The sequence below is a fragment of the Rhinolophus sinicus genome, linkage group LG01, assembly GCF_036562045.2.
Source record: "Rhinolophus sinicus isolate RSC01 linkage group LG01, ASM3656204v1, whole genome shotgun sequence".
In the NCBI taxonomy this organism is placed as follows: domain Eukaryota; kingdom Metazoa; phylum Chordata; class Mammalia; order Chiroptera; family Rhinolophidae; genus Rhinolophus; species Rhinolophus sinicus.
Window position 1 is genome coordinate 78514564 of NC_133751.1, and position 7307 is coordinate 78521870.

General features: G+C 38.5%; 1 pseudogene; it reads right to left on the reverse strand.

The window, feature by feature from the left end:
• Positions 1 to 265: 265 nt before the first annotated feature.
• LOC141569961 (elongation factor 1-alpha 1 pseudogene) lies at positions 266 to 1657 on the reverse strand (annotated as a pseudogene).
• Between the last annotated feature and the right edge of the window lie 5650 nt (positions 1658 to 7307).

Genomic DNA, 7307 nt, shown 5'->3' on the forward strand with positions numbered 1-7307 from the left:
TGTGTCTCAAAATTCTGTGACAGATTTTTGGTTGAGTCATTTCCATTAAAAAGTACTGATTTTAAAAACTTAAATAACTTAAAAACTATCACAGACACACAAAAATCCCCAAATCAGTCTCTTTTCCTTCTAAAGATTCTACGATGCATTGTAATCGCTAGCCCTTATTTTACTGTTAAACTTAAATGGCCAATTGAGACAAAGAGTTCTGAGACTGTTCTTCCACACTGATTAAGACTGGGGTGGCATGTATTGGGGATTATATTCATTTAGCCTTCTGATCATTCTGGGCAGACTTGGTGACTTTGCCAGCTTCAGCTGCTTTCTTGTCCACTGCTTTGATGACACCCACAGCAACTATCTCATGTCATGAATAGCAAAACGGCTCAGAGAAGGACAGTCAGAGAAGCTCTAAACGCACATAAGCTTTCCAGGAACCATATCAATGATGGCAACATCACCAGATTTCAAAAACTTGGGACCCTCTTTCAGCTTTTTCCCAGAATAATGATCCATCTCCTTCAGCTCAGCAAATTTGTAAGCAATGTGAGCTGTGTGACAATCCAGCACAGCTGTGTGTCCAGCACTGATTTGGCTTGGATGGTTCAGGAGAATCACCTGAGCCGTGAAGCTAGCTGCCTCCATTTGTGGGTCATTTTTGCTGTCACCAGGCACATTGCCATGATGAACATCTTTGACAGACACATTCTTGACATTGAAGCCCACATTGTCCCCAGGAAGAGCTTCATTCAAAGCTTCATGGTGCATTTCAACAGACTTTCCTTCAGCTGTAACATTGACTGCAGCAAAGGTGACCAGGATGCTGGGTTTGTGAACATCTGATTCAACTTGGGCCGCAGGGACAGTACCAATACCACCAATTTTGTAGACATCTTGGAGGGCCAGACGCAAAGGCTTGTCAGTTGGACAAGTTGGTGGCAGGATGCAATCCAGAGCTTTAAGCAGTGTGGTTCCACTGGCATTGCCATCTTTATGGATGACTTCCCTCCCATCCCTTGAACCAAGGCATGTTAGCACTTGGCTCTAGCCTGTTGTCACCATTCCAATGAGAAATTGGCACAAATGCTACTGTGTCAGGGTTGTAGCCAATTTTCTTAATGTAGGTGCTGACTTCCTTAATGATTTCCTTGTGTCTCTACTCACTGTAGTGTGGCTTAGTGGAGTCCACTTTGTTAACACCAACAACTAGTTTTTTCATACCCAGTGTGTACGCCAGAAAGGCATGCTCACAGGTCTGCCCATTCTTGGAGATACCTGCTTCAAATTCACCAATACCAGCAGCAACAATCAGGACAGTGCAGTCACCGGAGATGTGCCTGTATTGTGTTTTTTATCAAGTCTGTGTGTCCTGGGGCATTAATGGTATTCTCAAATTTCCACAGGGAGATAGCAATGGTGATACCATGCTCACGTTCAGCCTTCAGTTTATCCAAGACCCAGGCATACTCAAAGGAGATCTTTCCCATCTCAGCAGATTTCTTCTCATATTTTTCAATGGTTCTTTTGTCAGTACCACCACATTGTAGATCAGATGACCAGTAGTGGTAGATTTGCCAGAATCTATGTGTCCAATGACAATGATGTTGATATGTCTTTTCCTTTCCCATTCTGGCTTAGATTTACTAGTGATTGTCATGACACCTGTGTTCTGGCAGCAAACCTATTGTGAAAAAGCTGTAATTTTTTGATATGCTTTATTATGTTGATAGATTTTCAGATGTTGAACCTCCCTGCTCTTCCTGAAATAAATTCTATTTGATCGTAATGTAGGAGGTCTAACAATCAAGTTTGCGAACTTGTTGCAACAATTGCTAAACTTTTTTGATATCAGAGGGATTATTCATTATGAACTTGTACCAACTGAACAAACAGTTATCCAAGTTTACTATTTGGAAGTGCTGAAAAGGCTGTGTGAAAAAGTTAGACAAAAACAACCTGAACTTTTCACCAACAATTTATGGCTCTTGCATCACGACAATGCACCAGCTCACACGGCACTGTCTGTGAGGGAGTTTTTGGCCAGTAAACAAATAACTGTATTGGAATACCCTCCCTACTCACCTGATCTGGCCCCCAGTGACTTCTTTCTTTACCCAAAGGGAAAGAAAATATTGAAAGGAAGACATTTTGATGACATTCAGGACATCAAGGGTAATACGACAACCGCTCTGATGGCCATTCCAGAAAAAGAGTTCCAATACTGCTTTGAAAGATGAACTAGGTGCTGGCTTCGGTGTATAGCTTCCCAAAGGGAGTGCTTTGAAGGTGACTATAGTGATATTTAGCAATGAGGTATATGCACTTTTTCTAGGATGAGTTTGTGAACTTAATTGTCAGACCTCATATTGTTATTTTCAAGCAATGATAAATTCTATTTGATAATATTTTATTTAGAAGATTGCATAAATGGGGCTAACATAACTATTACTAAATGAGCTAGATTAGATCCTCTTTGTCAGCTTTACATATAAATATTTAAAGGTGTGTCTGCAATGGCTTTCCTTCTCACAGCCATTGGTGAAATCTTGTCCATTCCACAAGGCTCACCTCAGTGCAGTTGCATCTGTGAAAACTTTCCTTTGTCTTGACCCCTACTGCATGAAAATACATCTTATGCTAAAACTTTGCAACATGTTGTAGTCTTGAAGCATCATTTCCTAAAACTTAACATGACACTTACATATACATAGTAAGCACTTAGCAAAAATTTACTTAACTCAGTGAGGGAATCAGCAGGATGACAAACTGGTTCAAAAAATTCCATTTGATGAACAGAGAATTATAATTTGTTGGAAATGGCATGGTAAAATAAGTTGGCAAAGTTACAGCCCAAACTGGTTAATGTCCTGAATGTCAATGATGTCATACTATTTGGGGTTATTTTTTTCTACTGAACAGAAATCATTTGTATCTCTGTTGGATAAAAAAATAAAAAATATTTACATAACTGCATATTAATATTAAATAGCTAGTCAAAGAAAGGTACAGTCTCTCAAAGAAATAGATAATTCTTGGGTGGGCCTGTCAGTTGTATGACATTGAATAATATGCAGCCTTTCTTTTGCCAAATTTCTATGTTTTGGATACATTTTCCTTAACAACAGTAAATTCTGTAAAAGAATCACTCTGTTTCAATTATTTGCATGTCTGACCTATGCAAGCATGGTGTTGGGGAAAGTGCCTGGGTTTTAAATATGTCACACAATCTAAGGTTTGAATCTTGACTCTGCAAGCCCAACCCTTACCCATATATGGTTTGTGCTATTGGAGAAGGGGTTTGAAACAGCTGATAAGCATAATAAAAATAGATTTAGGGCTTAGGAGCATCAGGAGAAAGCACACTTGATGCATCTCTGGCATTTTCATATGGTAACAACTCAATATGACCATATTTTACCAGCCTAAAAGGACAAATGGCCACAAGGACACCAGTAAGCCAAAGTTCCTAATTTTTTGCCTCCAAATGCCTACCTAGAATTCCCATACCCTTGTAAAGGGACCGTCTCCCCTAATATTTCTGGCTTTCCCCAGAGAGGTGCCCATTTGACCACAAATCAACATGACAGCCACAGTCCCCTAACCTATTCTGCTTCTGTGGTGTTTCCTGCTCCTGATGTCCTTTGAAGCCCCTTCTGGCAATGGGGAATGTTGGAGAAAGGAGAAACCAAGGGATATTTCTTCCAATGCTCCCAAAGTCTTTTCTACCATTTCCAGCTGCCCCTCCCTTTCCTTTTATAACTGCGTATCTTAACAGAGTAGGTCTTTCTGAAAAATAGAGTCTGGGGAGATCTCCTTTACCCAAGGACTGTGTACTTGGGTTCACGTATATGATCTCTTGCCTTAGGGCGAAGAATATTTAAACAACTATTATTCAGTTGTTATTTGAGTGCTAATTGGTACCAGTTTGGTATGGTATAAAGATACAAAGGAACATTCCTAGTCCTTAAGCTCATTCAAACTATCTAGGCTAAGTAGGATAAACATATTAAAAGGTCAAATAATTTTGCAAAAATTAAGAAATTGAACAAAACAGTGGGATGCGAACCCAGCCCAACACATTTGTTGTGAGGCTTCTAGTGATGAATAGGGATCCCATTGTAAGTCGTCAGGGAGTGAGAGAATGTTTTTCTCTCCAGAGAGAGAACTCGAACAAGGTTTTGGTACTTAATGTGAAGACTTTTTTGTGCTTATGTATAAAATGTCTAGGAGTACATGCTGAAATCTTCCTGCCTTCTTGGCAGGGTTTTTGTTTTGTTTTTTGCCTGGCAAACATATTGACTTGGAAAAACAATTTAAGAGCTTTCATTGTGCCAATGTGAATGTATGCCACGGGCCTTGTCTGATCTTGTAAGTCCTTTATTCCTGTCTTCAAAAATACAAATATGAAGTTTCTTTAGCGAATTAGTCATTGCATTGCACTCTTTCATGAAAGAGAACAGCAGACTTACAATTATAAAGATTTGGTATGAAGTTATAAGGAGGCAAAGATAAAGTATAAGAGGATTTTAGGGTACAGGGAGATTCAAAACTATTGAAGTAAGTACTAAACAGAAACCAGATCCTAAAGGAAGGTGTCTCTTTACTTTCAGAATTACTGGGTAGGACTGTTGGGGGACAGAGCCAGGAGTGCAGTTTCCAGCTCTCGGCCTCACGTGGAAAGGTGCTGGCTCAGGTAGTAAATGGCCATCAACTGTGATTGGATGGCCATCAGCTGTGGCTAGTTGGCCGGCAGCTATAACCAGTGAGCCATTGGCCACTAATATAACTGCTGTGGCTACACTAGCAGAAAAATGGGGGCTAGCAAGAAGATGGTGGCTGGCAAGCGTGGATTGCAGTTAGGACAGCAGGTTGCAGACAGTGTGGCTCCTGCTTCCTGTGTCTCCAACCCAGCCACCAGCAAGACTATAGTGGTATGACTCCCATACCTATGGCTTCGTGGGTGTTCCTTTTTGGCCTCACCATATCCTGCGTTCTTATGTGGGGTGCGGGACAAGAGACCCCACAGGCCGCCTCACATGACAACTGTTCAGGCTAGAATACTGTGTATCTTTGATGAGACAGTAAATCACCATTATTTTAAAAAAAGCCTTTCTCTGCCAGATATTTGCTATTGAGGAATAAATCACATCCCCTTTGTTTTATGATAAAATATTATATAACTGGGAAACTTTAAAAAAATGGCGGGAGGGTCCTGGTCCTCTGTACTTCACTTCAGGTGAATTGAATTAGAATTTCTGGCGTAGGTCCTGTACTTCGTCCAGGTGGTTTTAATATTAGAGTAGAGACTCACTTCCCTACCCCAACTACACCATGAGGCAACACTATATTGACTTAATCATTGTGGAAGTACAGTTGGTTCCAGAACAACATGGGTTTGAAGTGTGAGGGTCCACTTATATGTGTATTTTTTCAATAAATACAGTAAATGTATTTTCTCTTCCTTCAGATTTTCTTAATATTTTCTCTAGCTTACTTTATTGTAAGAATACAGTACATTAAAATACACAAAACATGTTTTAATTGACTGTTTATGTTGAGGGTAAGGCTTCCAGTCACCAACAGGATATTAGTAAAGTTTTTGGGGAGTCAAAGGTTATATGTGGATTTTTGACTATGTGGGGCATTGGCACCTCTAAAACCCATGTTGTTCAAGGGTCAACTCTAATTGGAGTGCTCTGTTGCCAGCCCTTTATCACAGCATCTCATGGTTGTATAACTCAGACACTAGTCCCTTATCATAAGTGGGTTATATAGTCAAGTAGCAAAACATCTAGTCAAGTCCACATGCAGAATTCTGATGACTCTTCAATCCTTTATTTCAAGTGATAGATGCTGAAATGGTTGGAAACTACCTGGTGATAGAGAATTGGTCTGGTTTACTTGTCCCTGAGCCTCATTCATAGGAACGCCTCTTAGTGAGTGACCATTTATTTATGGTAACTTCTGTTGTATAGAAAATTTTCTATAGTCAAATATGTCTTTCCATGTGTGATTTTCACCTTTTTATTATAATTGAGCTTTCTTTGCTCCAAGATAATATTGACCCTTACTTTCTAATGGTACTTCTGATCATTTTTTTTCAACTATATCTTAAATCCATATGAAAAAAGTATTTCAATTAGTCTTCTGTTTCTTTTCCTGAGAAGTGACCAATATTCCAATGCCATTTATTAACATTTCAATCCATTTTCAGTTGATTTGAAATGACACTGGCCATATTTTTGTTTATATTTGAATTTTTCTTCTAGATCTATTCTATGTCCTTGATCTTTTATTGATTCCTGAATTATGTGTTGTTTCTGACTTTGAAGAAAATGTTTTTAGTGTTCAATCATTAAATAAGATATTGATATAGAAAGTCTGAGAAGGTCTTTGTCACAAGACATTATTCTTTTATTTCCTAAGATTTGTTAAAATCTGTAATAACTTTGTGAATTTTATAATTATCATATAGTTTTTCCAACTGATGAGATAAATTATGTTAATGATGCCCTAATATTGAACTATTCTCACATTTTGGGGATAAAACTAACTATGTCATCATGTATCATTCTTCTAACATTGAACTGGATTTTATTTTTCTGAAATAGTTTACATTATAATAGAATTTAAAACAATTATTTGACATAACCTACCAATAACTGGTATTGCCAATTTTTATAGAAAATGAGTTTCAAGGTTATAAGGAATAAGTGGAACATAAAAAGCAGGCATATTTGATCTTAAAAAAAGTGAGGAATAAAATTAATTTTTGGTTTAATCCTTCTAAAGGGTTACAAGTTTAACTTACATGTTGAAGGAACAAAACATTTAAGGCCTAATCAAAAATACTTTTATTCATGTACCATCCCTCTTTAAATCCATTCTGTGGAGATAGTTTTCACTTTACTTCTGGTTGAAATCTCATGCCCAATATTGTGTTATGCTCCCGTTCAAAGCGTCTCATATCAAGAATTACGAAATAGTAAAAACTAAGTTAAAACATCTCCTCTACCTTAGCTCCATCCGTCAGTCATTGGGGAGGAATCTGGTTGGCTTTTTTCCCCTCTTCACCATACCAGCTCTTATTCCCTTGTCTTCACTTTCTAGCCTCAGCTTCTGATCCTTCCCAGTTTGAAATATGGGGAGAAAAGAAAATGGTAAGTCATAAATTGACTGGCTCCAATTTATGAAGACCTTGTCTTCTTCAAGCTTGGTGAATATTTAAAGCTGGCCCTAAAAGGGCTGTTGCAGGTCTTTAGAGACCTCTTCTTCACCAAACGCTAGCAGCACAGCACCTCATCTGT